We start from the raw sequence: 15,523 nt of genomic DNA, 5'->3' as shown, positions 1-15,523 counted from the left end.
AATCTTGGGAACCATCTATAAACAAATACATATTTTAAAAAAGCTCCTGGAAAACCAAACAAATAAAGGATATTGGTTAGTTGATATCTTGACCTATTTCCTTTACAAAATAAATATCCAAAATAGGGAAAATCTAGGACCCAAAAGAAATACATTTAAAGATACAAATTTCCTACCCGCACAACACATAAAATCCCATGAAGATCCCAAATTAAATAATAAATATATAAAACAAACAGATCATAAAAATGGAAACAAACATATTGAAATATCCATTACACCAGTCAGATTAATGTGCTCAACTCCCGTAACTAAAATGACAACATGATATTTAACCAATAAACAACCATAAAACCGTAACCTTACTACTTAAACTAAACCTAAACACATTCCCCCCACGATTACAAAATCCCCCATAAAGGAACCTGAAAATAATCATAATTGAGGCGGAGAGCAGGAACAGGAACTACAATTACATAGAAGCTTGAACAACCCAAAACGAGGTGGATATAGTAAAAAAGTTAAAAAAAGAGAAAGCAGTATTCAAAATAGTTGTTATAGAAACATGAAAAGACTAACAGTCCAATGAAAACATTAGAAAATAAGAACTTATTGTTCAGTACTTTTCTATGAACTACAAAAATAAAAATGAATTATAAAATTTTGATTGAGCACCAAGACAGGCCTCAAAAAAGGTTGTGGGACCTAGTTAATTTGATAACAGTGGCTGCCCCGACAGAAGCAGCAATTGAAAAAGGTTCTCCTCCACTGTTTCCAGCTTCCATGGATTTTTCAATTCTTTTTGATTGCGTGAACAGAGGATTTTTGTGGACTAAGATGCAAAATTGGGAATTACCAGCTAAATTCCATCATTAATATCTATTCACAAAAGTGTATGTCAATATGAATAAGGTCCAATTGGATAAGAACAGACAAGATTGAAACATCAAGGGGGGTGAAGCAAAGGCTATCTCCTGGCTTCCCTACTTTTCAACTTGTACCTGGCTGATATTTATAGCCATCTGGCAGGAGCACAAGCATTTTCTCAGAGGGTACCTCTTTCAATACTCTGACGATGCTCTTATTTTTGTCCACAAGCAAGTTGGTCTCCAGCATTCCTTGACTGCCCTGGAGGAGCATAATAAGATGAATAATGTTCAAATCAATAGCGTCAAAAGTAAGATCCTAATAAGTCAGAGGACCCATAATAAAGGAGCCTGGTATCGGTCCAAAAAGAAGCTAGAGATAGTAAGAACCATTAAGTATCTCTGTGTCCTCCTTAATGAATGGGACAATTAAGCTGATTATCTAACGTCTCTGAAACATGATTGCTCTGTAATGACATTGACGTTTTGCAAGCTGCTGCAAAAAGTGAATGGTCCCAACATGTCATTGACCTGTAAGGTAATTAAAAATCAATAAATAATTAATATCAAGAGAGCTTGATGTAAAAGCTATTAACAAACTAGCCTTTACAAGTACTGCCATACTTCCATATAATAAGGGCAGCATCGCAGGTTTTGTGGACTATCTGCTGAAACTTCTGAAGGAAAAACTTCTTTGATTGAGATGTAGAATAATTCCTCTCGAAGAGCATCACTTTGGCTGTATAACTGTACCAATGGACTGAACCTATAGGCTCTGTGGGTTTGCTTTGCTGTCCTTATTATACATTGTTTGCATTTGTGAACCACTAGAGATCCAGTTTTCCTACAGTTATCAATAAGATCATGCTGGGAGGCAATTACTGTTTGCTTATCCCCACAATAACCCTGGCTAGCAGGCAGATTTTTTAAATGTATACAGTATGGATGCTTGAGGCTATCACAGATTAATACAGAATGCCCAGATCCTAGAGTTGCATTACTCTGGCACTTTATTCAATTTTAAATGAAGGAGATAACCCGCAGGTAAACTTTTACTGATGTCTGTTCTACAACTAGTAAAAAGTGTGGATAAAACAGAGATCTGAGTGGCTTGTGTGATTTGTGGCAGTGAAGTATTGAAAACAATCCGTGATGTTTTTCGGAACACCCCAGTATGCAATGGCGCTTGTCAACCTCAAGCTACTTAGCAGTATGCACTTTAGTTATTGGCACATGTTTTGTGAATGATTTGCAGTCTCATTCTGCCACTAAGCAATGACCGATTTTAACTAAGGGTGGGCGGTAAACCCTGATACACCAGCGGAGTTAGAGGAATCTTGCAGATTTGAACTTTGCTTGGAGTTCGGCAAAAACTCTGCTGCGTGGCGGAGGTTACTGGTGCCCATTCCCCGTCTCTTTAAGCCTTGGCGAGGGCAGCATATTAACACTTCACTTCCCTGGAGCATTCCTGGTTTATAATAAGCAGAGGCTGCAAGGGCCTTTGGAACAGTACAGTGCATCCGCTATTACACTTTTCCCGACTAAGATGTCACTAAGTGCTGCTGCTGTACACGTCTAGAGTGGAACTGTCAAGGCACTGGTGAGGCTAGTGCTTGCGTGGCACCCACAGCAGTAAATATACCATGATTAAAACAGCATGTTTATCATGCCTCTCAGCAGTGTTCCCTGGTTTCCCTCCCAAGCAAGCAGACTGTGTAGAAGTTTATTTCTAAACTGTGGCAACATTTCATACAAAATCGTACAAATATATGATAATGCCTGGTCGTTCATTCACACTCAGGCCCTCGTTATGACATTGGTTGTAAAAACCGCCTACCGCCACAGTGACGGCCGTCATAATACAGTCACCGCTGCTACAATCTGTACGCCATATTATGATCACTGCCGGACTTCTGCCACAAGAAGGGCGGAAATCCGTCAGTGATCATACTGGCGGATGGTGGTAAGCTGGCGCTGCTACCACCAGCACCGCCACACCAGTTGAACACCACCAGCAGTATTATGACCTGTGATATGGCCTGGCAGTGTTCTGCTGGTGGGGAGCTGCCGGCGGTAGCAGCGCCCCTTTCCGTTCAATGCCGAAATACCTCCTAGAGCAAGGTAAGTCAGGCTTCTGATAGGGGAGGGGGATGTTGTTTGTGTGTGTGTCTGAGTGTGTGCATGAATGTATGAGTGTGTGTGTGAATGCCTCTGTGTGTGTTGTGTTGTTTGCGTGGTTGTATGCGTGTGAGTGAATGCGTGTAAGAATGGTGAAGTGAGTGCTTATCTGCATGTCAGTGTGATCATTGTAAAAATGTGTTTGAGCATGTCTGGAGGTATGCGTGTATGCCAGTGTGAGTGATTGGGTGCATGCGTGGTGCGTGTCTGCGGGTTTGTGCATGTATGGAGGGTGGTGGTGTGTGTGAGGATCGGAGTGGTGGGGGGTGTGAGGATCGGAGGGGGTGGGGGTGTGTGTGAAGATCTGAGGGGATGGGGTTGAGAAACGAAGGGGGTAGGGGGAGTTTGGATGGAGGGTGTGGGGGTGTCAAGTGTGTGTTAGAGGGATGGTGGAGCCACCTACCGGTGACAGGGAAGAAATTCCCTGTCACTGGTAGGCAGGCTCACAATGCCGCTGGCGGTACTATGCCTGCCACCGGGCTGGTGAATGAAATCTCCAGCCCGGCGGCTGTTACCACCACGGCGGTATGAGTGGAGAAGTAACGAGTTGGCTGCACCCAACCCGTCATTTTCATAATGTGGCGGTATGCACCACCAGCCAGTTGGCAATACTACCGCCACATTTCCACTCACCACAGGGTCAGAGTGATCCCCTTGATATTGGAAGGTAGAGCAATTACATTTCTGGGCGACTATGAAAAACATTTTTTTCACAAAGACCGGTCTTTACCCCTCTTCCAGCAGAGTGGAGTACTGTACTGCACAGTTTAGCGAGTCAGTGGGAACAAGCATAACCTGCCATAACAATCATGTGCACACTGTATTTCTGCAACCATGACATACGGTCTAATGCATGCACAGGTAACAATGTGCATTCTTAATTTTGTTGTTTCCTTTGGCAACCCAGTGAAGAAAAACACCTAAAAGCCATGTTTGAATAAATTCAAGAAAAGGAGGCAGGTGGGTTGGGGAACTATTCAAGTATATCAGTTCTCAAATGTGGGGCCTCTCAGGAAAATATGCCTAAATCTAGCCACACTAGATTGCTAGGGGGGTTATAATTATAACACTGTATTAGAAGTCATCGCACTGCTGAAAAAACATACCAAGGCATTGAACTGCACTGTAGGTGGCACCAAAGCTAATCAAGGTGGCCTGTCTCCTGGGTGGCATGTACCCACCAACTCCTGAACATGATGAGCCAGCCTGTGGCATGTTGTCCTGTCTGGAAGTTATCAAGGGGAAGGGGAGTGCTTGCCGTGCCTGAGCTTGAGCCCTTGAGAGGTAAAGAAGTGTTTAGCACATCCTCCTGCTGCAGGGAGTGCTCAGGATACACAGCCTGTCAACCATCAAGGCTATCCAAGGGGGACCAGAGCTGCACTCCCTACAGACAGATGAGAAGAGGGTGAGCAGGGTTAGGTTTAAGGGACAGAGAGCAAGGGTATGTACTCCAATTGTGTTTCAGGGCAGAGGAACACATTAACCGGCACTCAGAGGTATGAACAAGAAAGGAAAGGAAAAGACTGCCTGGGTAGAGTGGTGTGAGGTGCAGGTGGCATAAGGCTATGGTGCTAGTGGCAGAGTACAAAGATAAAATCAGACTTAAGGCGAGTAGCATGGCACAAAGGGTGTGAGGTTAAAGAAGCCAGCTGCAGCCTATGGCAAGCATTCACTGGGTTCATTGGAAAGGTGTTGCCGCAGATCCCCTGAGGGGGGGAATAATTCTGTCTCTCCTTTCCTAGTACTCCGCTGCTTCCAGGAGGACTATCAGGGAGATCAATTCCATGCCTTTCACCAGGAAGGCCATGAGAAACCATTTTGACATTGTTACAACTGGTGACCCAGTAACTTTACCAACACAGTTGCACTCACACCTCTCAGCCCTCGAATAGTTTGAATAATCTAATCATTCAACAACGACCACTCCTGTGTGCCGATCTCTTAATTACCCTAATCAGTTGTTGTTTTTTCTACATCAGTTTGGCTCATTTAGTGCACATCAAAGCACTCTACTGCATGGCATCAAATGAACATAGAGAAAACAGAGATTATTGCACAAGCGGGGTGTATTTCTAGGTGCACGGCACTGAATTTGCACTCACTAACCAATTCAGTCAGACGCTCACTTTGTAGATGCACACTATCCCCTTGTGCACTGCTCAGGGTACAGCTACCAGACCCCACTAATTGAAAAAAAACTGTGCCAGTGAGAGTGCAGTTCACCTGTTCTAACAGGAATGCTTTAAATTATTTCCTGAAATAGCACTGGAGCAGCCAGAGCCTATTCAGTTTCCAGAGAGCGCTACACAAGAATATTCACTCACTCACTTATTCTCTCCCCCATTCATGTTGAATAGAAAGTAATAGAGAAGGACCCCTTTGGAAACAAGTCATAAGTTGTCTGAAAGTGCTTGTATGTAAATTATCGAGGCGCTTTTCCCACTTTAGAATGCAGTTATAACACTGTGCAAAAAAAGTGCTTGGTCACATTGTGAGTGGTTTGAAGCAACATGTAAATGCAATTACAAAAGCATGCAAAACAATGTCACATTTGATGTGGACCCACAAATTGCCAGTTTGTCACAAGCAGCTCTCAATCACTGACCAAGTCAGTCTCTTCCAGCCCCGCAGTCCCTTCAGCCTAAAGCCAGTGAATATTAATGTAATGCAGTCAAAGGCCAGCACTCTAAATAACTTGGTAAATGTGACAAGTGTAACTTTCAAAACATGTACAAAAGCTCGAACACTGCAAGGTGAGATGAGTAAGACCACAGAGGTAGACATGTCAAGAATGCCTATGTGCTACGTTTAAGTAAGCAATAGGCTGCCAACTAGTGGTTTTTATATTTATGTTTATCCACTTGCAATTACAAGGCCTCCATTTAGAGGTCAATGAACCAGTGGTTTGTGTGTGGTAATAATGTAAGAAATACATTAAAACAGGAAGCTGCTGCCCTAGCATGTCAATGGTTGGGGGGAGAATGGAGATCAGGAATGCAGCTGCTGAAACAATTAATTTGATGGTGAATAAATCCCTAGAAGAGGAGTTGGTGCTATCAAGTGCACAGTTATCACAGTGACAGTGCTCAGATGCATGAACCTCACTAACGGTGCCAGCCACTCAGAATCTGGAACAGAATTCCGCGGAGGAGTGCAAAATATTTAGGCAACTCTGTGGAATTCCGTGGATTAAAACTCTGCAAGTTCTGCCCACCCCTAGTTGTAACTTAGTGCAATGAAAGGGCTTTTTCTAGATTTATGAAATTATTTAACCATAAGGTCAGCAGGAAATGTGTGCAAAGGCTTACATATCAGTCTTAATTGCGTTGTTAATTCAATGTTTAGCTTTTGCCGGCTAGCAGGCATATGCACTCTTGTGATTTTAGGGGTAGGACTGGAAAATGTTTTTTTCCCTGCAAAGCTGATTTCTGGTTTTATGAAATTATTTGGCGAAAAGGTCAGCAGGAATTTGCATAAATCCCTACAAAGCAGTCTTAGGAATTCATTATGAGGCTGGCAGTCACAAGACCCCCAGGCTTGCGGTGGCAGTCAGACCTCTGTGGCGTTACAAGTTTGGTGGCCAGACCGCCAACTGGCCACAATCTTCACCAGGATCCATAATCCCAATGAGGTGACAGTGGTCTTGGTTGTAATCAGCCAGGGAAGCGCTGAACTCTGCGCCGCCCTACTGATTACAATCTTGTCCTCCACCAGTGTTTTCATGACTGGTGGATATTTAAAATATAGGTTCTATTTTATAAAAAGATATTATAGAAACAAATGTTTAAAAAATATTACAGGATGCGAAAAATAAAAAGCATATGTCTTGAGACATTGATGGTACATGTTAAAATATATAGATGTATTAACAATGTAATATGATATGTCAAAACTGTTTGCATCAATTAATGGACTTGAAGAAATTGAATAAAATTTGTAAAAAAAAACACTAAAAAGCGGTGAAGTTTTACTATTGCCAATGCAATCTACTTAACATTGGGAAACATTTTGGACTTTGAGGAGTGTAGATTTTCTATTCCCATTCCTCTTTAATTTACATTAAAGAAATGCTTGAATTTTTTGGAGTTTACGGGGTGTAGATTTTCTATTCCTACTCAAATCTTTGGAGAAAGTGTTGGGCTTTGAGTAGTGCACATTTACTATTCTTACTCCATTCTAAGCCAGTTTTTGGAAAGAGCTGGACTTTGAGGGACGAAAATGTACTGTTCCCAATCCAATCTAAGCAATATCAGGTAAAGTATTTAAATTTAAGGGGCATAGATTTATTGCTCCCATTCCAATCTAAGTACATCAAGGAATGTGTTGGATTTTCAGGGTTGTAGATTTACTCTCCCACTCCAATCAAAGCAACACTGGGAAAAAGTGTAGGAGTTTTAAGGGTTTACATGAACTAGTCCCACTCCAACTCTATCCCCATTTGCGAAAAGTTTATACTTTGAGAGGTGAATGTTTACTATTCCAACTGCAGTTTAATTATTATTTGGTAAAATCTTGGGCTTTGAGATTTATAGATGTTCTATTCCCACTCCAATCTAAACTTAATTGGAGAAAGTGTTTAAAAAACTTACTTAAAAAAAACTACCTAAAATTATAAATCCACTATAAACAATAGCCATAAATTATAAATAAATATAACAAATAAAAACAAATATAATCATGAATCCAACAAAATTAGTATCAACCAAATTATAAAATAAAACATGTTAATTACTTAAAAATCATACAATTAATTTACAAATCTTCAATTAACAACTAAGAAAATTTACTTCAACATCAGAAAATGGAAGACAAAAATACTTATTTAAAAAAACATTTATTAAATATACTAATGAAAGAATACACAAAAATATTCTAATTCTTAAAACAATAAACCTAATTGGGAAATATTTATGTAATATACAAAAGAGCCTGAAGTATATCCAAATCATGTAAAAATTTAAAAGACATTCTAATTTACATTAATATATGTAAAATGTATTCATTTTTATAAAGTAAAACAATTACTTAAAAAATCTTATGAAAATACACCACAATCACATTTGATTTCTAATATATTAATATTGACAACTAAAAATTTAGAAAATCAAATTAGACAAATATAATCAAAAACTAAAAATACACAGTTGACATATTTTTATAAAGTTATGAAATACAAATATTACTTTTCTAAAAATGTAAATTTAATTTATTTAAATACATATAGATGAATACTTTAAAATAAAAAAACATTAAAAAGTTTTAAATCAAAAAATAAAAATTGCTACCAAAAATGTATAACTTTAAAAAAACTACAGAGAACATTTCCCTAGAAACACAAAGGCCACCTCCTAAAACACGTTACACATTTAAATTAAATATGATAAAAAATGTAAAAAATGCACCTCATATATAGAAGTGATAATATTACATACATCAACATTATATATAGATGTTCTTGACAAAGATATAAAAAATAAATAACCTGTTACATTTAAAATGATGATATTTTGGTATAAGTGCAACAATATTAACACAAGACAATATTTTTATTTGATATTTTGATTAAACTCACCAGGAGTAATACATGAGTAAGTCGTAACTACTCATATCAAAGTCTTTGTGAATATGGTCACATCAGTTGAGCTACAGTAGTTGTCTACAATGTGAATTTTCTGAAATTACAACATTCTACAGATTGAGTTGGCTTGGGGCATTATAGTGAACAGCTGTACTGGTTCTGCGCAGATTGGAGCAGATGTTTTTATGTATTTGTACTGTTTAATGTGCACAAAGGTAACCAGGAAGGTCTCTGGTTTAATACCTGAACTGTGGACAAAATAGTTTGGAAAAAGAGTGAGGCTAGCTCCTCACTGTTGCTGAGTTGAGTTCATGCAACACTTGTTTTCTTGTTTCAGGTTTAATACATAGATTCAGATGGGATTCTTTTGTGTCCTAAAATTAACTTTCTATTGATCTTGTTGAGAAATCTGTAGAACAACATGTGACATTGTTTACTCTTGTAATTCATTTTACCTACAACATGTATTTGTTTATTTTCATAATCATTGTGGTCATGGATGACTGGGTACAGTCAGTTTTCTGGTCCAGATGGTCTGTGGTGTGAATGTTATTAAGACTAATTCACAAAACCTCACAAATTTTCAGGTGTAAAATATGCCTCAGAAAAGTGAAGATACAGTTTCTAGCCCAGAGGTCCACATTGGCACTCAAGACTTGTGGGCTTAGGGAAAGGCATTCTCCCCGGCCTTTCATTAAAAACCTAGCAACTTGCATGTGCCAGATGCACTGGTATACATGAGCTCCCATGAGACACACAGGTATGGTGAAGGTTGCAACACGATGGTAGCAGGCACCCACCCCTGTCACTTATGGGAGCAGGATTGACATATATAGTCCCTAGCAGTGCGGAATCCTGGGCTCTAATTCCAAAGCACTTTTTTTCTTGAAGAGTTCTTTCACCTTTTTTCACTAAGTTTACTGTCTCACTCTGATTCACTCAGTCTCACTCGGTCTCACTAATTCACCCAGTCTCACTCATTCTACTCTGTCCTACTCTGTCTCACTCATTCTACTCTGTCCTACTCTGTCTCAATCAGCCCTATTCATTCTCACTCATTCTAAATTACTCAGTCTTACTGTGTCTCAGCATTGTAACACTCAGTTACACTTAATGTCATTCTCCCTCACTTTCTTGCATTCATTCTCACACATAGGGGTCTTTACTGTCACTCATTCTCACTCACACCTTCACTGTCTCTCTCTCATTTTAACTCACACACATAGTTATACAGAAATGCCCACATTGCTGAAATTTCACCAGCTCTGAATAATATCTCTGAGGGCTGGTGCAGGCACCTTCATGCACCTGTGTCAGCAATCAAACAATGTCACTAGCTGCCTCAGTTTGTTGCTGGACCCAAAACGGGCCTACATTTTTTTATTACATAATTATTAACTCTTGATACAACAAAAATCAATCACTAAACAAGGAGGGTATAGTGTAGCTGTGGAGCCCATAAAGGAAAGCCGCCAGTGGTGGAGGGACACTCATTCATCAAACCAATCCTTCCACTCAATCATCCATTCTTTCACTTATCCACCCACTTTCATCCAGCCCTTCATCTGTCCATTCAAACATCCATCCATCCTTTCACTTATCCATCCAGCCTTTCACTTCATCTATCTATCCTTTCACCCCATCCATTATCCTCCCTTTCGCTCATCCATCTATCCACCTTTTCACTTCCGGCATCCATCTTTACGCTTATCCATTTACTCTTCGTCCCATCCATCCATTCCTACATTCCTCATTTACCCTTTCACTTAGCCATCCATCCCTTCACTTACTCATCCATCTATCCATCCATCTACTAATCATCTATCAATTCTCACTTTCACCCATCCATCCTTTCATCCAGACATCTATCTACCTTGCCTTTCATTCAACCATCCATTGTTTTACTCATCCATCTTTATAAACAGCCTTTCACTCATTCATCCTTTTGCTCATTCAGCCATACTTTCACTCCATCCATCCATCCACTTATCCATCCATTCACCCTTCCTTTCATCCATCCATCATCCTTTCATTTATACTACTATTCATCCATCCTTTCTCTCGTCATCCAACAACCCATCCTTTCCATCTAACCATTCATCTATCCATCCACCCTCCCTTTCACTCATACAACCTCCCTGACTTTCACTCTTTCATTCGTATGTACATCATATCACTCATTCATCTATGCATCTATTCATCTCCATTTAATTCATCCATTCATCCACCCATCCTTCCTTTCACTCACTCATCCTCCTAAGTTAATAATGAGCCTTTGTCTTTTGATCTGTAGACAGAAGAAGCCCATCAAAAACCTTATCCCCACCCCTACTAAAGCAGGGAGGAGAGCAGGTAGTGATGATGCCCCTGATGCAGAAGCTTAACTGCACGATTACCCCTTAGTCCACTAGTGCAATTGTTGTCCGCAGCTGGTTCATTCCCTCTCTTGGGCATCTATGGTCGAGATAGGAGTACTCTGTGTGCTCAGCTCCCTTCTGTTTTTTTCAAAGTGAAAACAAATTCAGCACTAAACATGTTTTACTGCCAGGAGAGGAGCTCCCTGCACCCCTCCTATAGCCTGTCCCTCTGTGATAATCAACAAATTGTTGCCACCCGCTCCCTCCTTGTCTCATCAGCCTGCCCCACCCCCAGCCATTGAAGTGAATAGAGCTTTGCTAACTCCTCCCAGGGCCACTGTTTGAGCACCCTAAAAGCAACCGGATCACTTGCTTTCTAATTCAGCGCTCCCTCTCCGATGATGTCCCTGCTGTAGCTTGTGCCTGCAGGTTGAAGAGGTCTTTGACTGGCTGGCACTTGTGCAGTAGGACATCTGCAAAGTTTTCTAGAGTTCACCCAGAAGACTGAGCATGCTGTCTCCAAGCAGTGATTTATTTTCAGCTGCTGTGTTTATTTCCCTGTTCTTGCCTCTCCTCCGAAGGTGGCAGGGAAACTACTCTTATGCCCATGAACACCAGTCACCCCTGGTCCTTACTAGACCAAACTTATCAATGAATACATTTTCATTCTCTAACAGTGTTTACTCATAGAGCTTTAGCCCTGTGATGTCCCATGGAATCTTGGCTATGTATTCACTCTGACATCGCAGAATTCTGTGGTTGTTTTGTAATGTATTTGGCAGCTGCTGTTTGTGCCTGGCCTGTTGAGGACACAGGGTTTTCGCTGACAAATAAACCTGTTCTATGTTTTTTTCTCAACAGTGTCATGGAGAGTTTACTACACATTCCTACATTCGGGTGGATTTTAAATCTGTAACCACCTCTCATGCATTTCATGAGCACTGGATTTTGTGATCCACAGTGACTCTTCTCTGGTTTCATCCTTGTTTTACATCAGTACTGCTGTAGGGAAGGGGATGCATAATAAGTGCAGATCTGAGCATACCTTTCTGTCAATGAGACATGTATTTAAGTGCAACATTTGTGCAGCATGAAGATGTAGATTTGTAAGACAGTCTATATACACACAATCTCTTTAATTTTATTATGTGTTTCTTTGTTTTAGATGTCTTCACTCTGTCGACATAATCATGGAATGCTTTTGTCAGCTACACATATATCCCATCAAAGTGCTCTACAGTAGACAAAACAAAACATGATCAAATGAACTCTTAATTGAAGTCAGAAATGGTCCATTTGTGGCATCACACTGAAGTAATCAGGAGTACACCACGGAACGGAGAGCTGCTCTTAATAATGCATCAGATGGAGTGGTGCCTGGGCCCAGGGGAGTGATGGACCCACTTGACCCTAATTAATGGCATCATTACAAACCTTGCTTACGTTAGGGCTTATAGCACATTTGCTATGCACTGCTCTGGAAGTGCGAGATAACTGTCAGGAAAGGGACCTAGCGGGAGCGCACTACATGAAAATAAAGGAAAGACCAGAGCACAAAAGAAGGGTAAATAAAGGGGGACCAGATAAATACTTAACACACACATCTCATTTTAGGATCTATTACATGAGTGATCCTTTATATATTACCCTAAATAATACTAATTCTAATAAAACCTGACCCAAGTACTCAGCAGAATACAACAGCTGTGTCCGAAAATACCATTATCAGACTCAATTTCTCTTATTACTTTATCTAATCATCCAGCACTTGAATCATGAAAGACTATTAAAATAAACCCCTGGAAAGCACGATTGAACTAATAATTGTGGGTTCCTGGGACTGTATCATGAACAACAAAGCTGGATTAGCTGAGAGCCCAGAGCTTGTTTGTATGTGCTTGCACTATCTGACGTGCATTCATCTGACACGATAATTCTCAGATTTGGTGCATGATTTTAGACAACAGAGCTTCGAAACAGAAAGAGACAACATTTGCACACTGTGCTGTCTTCAAACCTAGGGGCATATTTATACTCTGTTTGTGCTGAATTAGCGTCATTTTCTTTTACGCTAATTCAGTGCAAACTCAACGTCATATTTATATTTTGACGCTGGACCCGTCTAGCTTCAAAATATTGGTGCTAATGTAATTTTTCGGATGCATGAAACCTCCTTGTGTTAATGAGATGCAAGGTAGGTGTTCCCGTCCAAAAAAGGACTCCCACCCCGTAGCACAATATTTCTCCACCCAGACAAAAATGATGCACGGGTGGGAGGCGGACCCAAAAAATTATGTTAATTCCGATTTGCATCAAAATTTAATGCCTGGGTCAGGGCAGGTGTTAAAATGAGGCAAACTCATCACTACCTAAGGAGAACACACAGATGCAACATTACCAACCCACAGGAGAAGATGGAGGTGAAACTTATCGAGCTTGAGAGACAACGCAGAGGACAGCAACAGCTACACCACCACGATGTGGCCCACAAAGACAATGCAGAAGGCAGGAGAGGGTCTTCAGAACCAGGACAACCCTCCTCGGCCTCAGAGACCAGGACATGTTTAGGACCTACAGACTGAACCAACAAGCCATACTACACCTGCTGCACCACATTAAGCCACAAATCACAGCTAGCCTGCAGACCCCACACAGCATACCACCTATGACAAGGCTGCTAGCTGCCCTGCACATGCCGGCAAGTGGCACATTCCAAACAACGGGTGCCCTGCTTGCTGGTGTTTCACAGCCGTCATTCTCTGCATTCCTGCCAAAGGTGTTAAACGCTATAATCTCCCTGACAGCCTGCCACATCAGCTTCCCCAACACCCAGTAAAAGCAGCAGGAGACTAAACAGGGGTTCTACCAAATTCATGGCTACCTGCATGTGCTCGGTGCAACTGACTGCACCCATGTTCGGATCATTCCACCTGCAGCAACCGAGCACTTATACCGGAATCGCAAGCCCATGCATTCCATTGATGTGCAGGGCATAGTGGACCACCGGGGACTATTCATAAACATTTGGCTAAGTATCCTGGGAGTGTCTATGATGCCTACATTTTCCGGCACAGCAGAATCAATTAACAATTCCAGGATGGACAATATGGAAATGGCCTACTTGTGGGTAAGTCAACAAATCTAGCAATATACACACAATACACCAACCCTGTAGGACACACAAGACATACACCACTACAATAACACATGGGCAGGGTAACACAGATGTGCAGATAACAACATGTATTCACCATGCTGGAGTACAGCACAATCAGTGCACACCACAAACACATACACCGATATGTACATAACACACCCACTACTTGACGGGCACACCAAGTGCAGACATGTACCCTTTGCTAACAGAAGAACTACACAGACCACTACAAGTGCCCACAGGTTGCCTACTACATACACTTCACACACAGTACACCAAACAAAGAATAGCACAGCCATGTCAATGGCATACACCATGCCCATGTTATGTAAGTTCCATGGAGGCACACATCCCTCAAATCATGCTGTGCAAATCACTGCCAGAACAAACATCAAATACCAGACAACTCCTGCCTATACAAACTACATCTCATCAGCACATACCTGACTTACCTGTAGTGTGCAGAGACATCTGCCTGACGCATTGGCTCACACACATAGTAATACAAGATCAATGCCCATCACATACCATGTGCCAGATGTGTGATAAGTGGTACCACATCTACTGTAGTGCACCTCACATGCATCACTTACTGATCCACAATGCCATCATGTCCGTACCAGATATAATAAATGGCCCATCATGGGTCAGAGTCACTGTCAGTGCAGATCATGGATGTCATACTGGGACCATGTAGGAGAATACAGGACATCACTTACCTCACATGCACTGTGCCAAGGGACACATTTGCTAAGTAGCTGAGCTCCATCCCATAGCCTGCACTGTGAATGTGTTGACAGTATAAATGCTGAATCATGTGTTTGAAGATAGGAGAAACACTGGTAGTTCTGTTGATCATCCTGGGACAATGGGATGTACACCCTTGGACACCTGATGGCTGCCATAAACATTAGCTGCCACTCTGGATCACCAAGGGACCTATGTGAAAGCCCATATTGCCATTGTCATGGCCTGCAAAGTATGTACAACTTGGCAGGTGACCATTTTTTAATGACTTGAAGCCACATCGTAAATCGGCCACCCTCCCATACAATATGTAGCATGGAAGAGATGTGCAATGTGTGTTGCTGCAGGTCTGTCACCACAAGATACATAGTATGGTGATGCTGACTCAGATGTAGGTGTCACCTAAAACCTGAGGCAGTGCCAATAACAAACACCACCCCAGGGGTGCTGTTTGCAGGTTGCAATAAGGAAGTACAGTGCTTTGAACTCAGATGATTGTGCCATCAATGCATGCTGCAAACTGCTGCACACACAGAAAGAGCCAATTGGCCATCAAAACAGCATGTGTATAGGGTGGTGTCCTTTCCTGCACAGATACATCCACCTCCACAGGGCAGCTAGCCAAGTACCCAGGTGCAAG

Source organism: Pleurodeles waltl, chromosome 8 (genome assembly GCF_031143425.1).
Source record: "Pleurodeles waltl isolate 20211129_DDA chromosome 8, aPleWal1.hap1.20221129, whole genome shotgun sequence".
Taxonomy (NCBI): Eukaryota; Metazoa; Chordata; class Amphibia; order Caudata; family Salamandridae; genus Pleurodeles; species Pleurodeles waltl.
This window is presented reverse-complemented; position numbering follows the sequence as displayed.